At 46.1% G+C, this 1,038-nt stretch overlaps 1 protein-coding gene across 1 annotated transcript in view; it reads right to left on the bottom strand.

Moving 5' to 3' along the window:
- LOC103362337 (metal transporter CNNM4) overlaps positions 1 to 1,038 on the bottom strand; it is a 47,561-nt gene that overhangs the window by 20,365 nt on the left and 26,158 nt on the right. The gene's annotated exons all lie outside the window — the stretch shown is intronic.

Here is a 1,038-nt window from a genome sequence, read left to right as displayed (position 1 = left end):
TATATGGGATGTATATATATCTATATATGGGATGTATATATATCTATATATGGGATGTATATATGGGATGTATATATATCTATATATGGGATGTACGTATCGTATCTTGACGATCACCAGGTTTGTCAAATCACAGCTTCCTGTCAGAGGCACTAGGAATCAGATTCAGTGAATATCTCCCGTCAGTCTGCTAGCGATAGCTCATAAACAATCTGCTGTATGTAAATGGAGAGATGGGAACCTAAATGTGTCCGCCGTGTCCTGTGCATATACGTGCCACAGACGGTAATATAAGCCAATGTGTGTCGGTCAGTCACAAGGTGGCGCTGCCCTAAAACACCCCCTGCTTTACTATCTATTAACTGTAAACGAGACCTTAATTTGTTAAACTAACATAATCCTTCATTCAAAAAGCCTTGAAACCAGCCAGTGCAGCCATAAACGTAGCGGGGAAACGTCTGCTGAGGGAACAAATCAAGGAGGAATCGTCTCCTTTATTCATAGACTTCAGCATGACTGGATTTCTTTGCAACCAAAGGAGTCGCCCCCTGCTGGCCTTTTCAGACATTTCCACAGGTTTTATTCGTGTGTCTGTTTCATAGTCAGTATGTAAATTAGTGCCTCTATCTGTAATTTAGCAGAACAAGGGAGCTACCACTCAGAATTCATGCACAAAACAACACAAGAACTTAGCTCACAGTCAGGAAACCCAGACAGCACCCAGAGAGTCACACCAGGCAACAGAACCGCCGTGAGGCTAGTTCTGAGGGTTCAAGAACCCCTTCAGATGTTTCTGTTTTCTTGTTCAGCGACTGAGCTTCACCCTGAGTGAACACACACAGACCAAAACAAACGGATGCTCGTTGCTTCATCCACTGTTTCAGGACCCCTGCAGGGTGGACGCTGAGCACGACGCCTACCGCCATCTGCCACGAGCTGCAGCCTAGAGACACATCGACCAACACGTCCCATCACTCAGCGGTGAGGAGGACGTGACAGGTGGAGAGAAGAGGAGGAGGAGGAGGAGGAGGAGGAGGA

This window comes from Stegastes partitus, unplaced genomic scaffold (genome assembly GCF_000690725.1).
Source record: "Stegastes partitus isolate 25-593 unplaced genomic scaffold, Stegastes_partitus-1.0.2 Scaffold569, whole genome shotgun sequence".
Classification (NCBI taxonomy): Eukaryota; Metazoa; Chordata; class Actinopteri; family Pomacentridae; genus Stegastes; species Stegastes partitus.
Note: the sequence above shows the minus strand (reverse complement) of the source record. Positions and strands in the feature narration are given on the sequence as shown.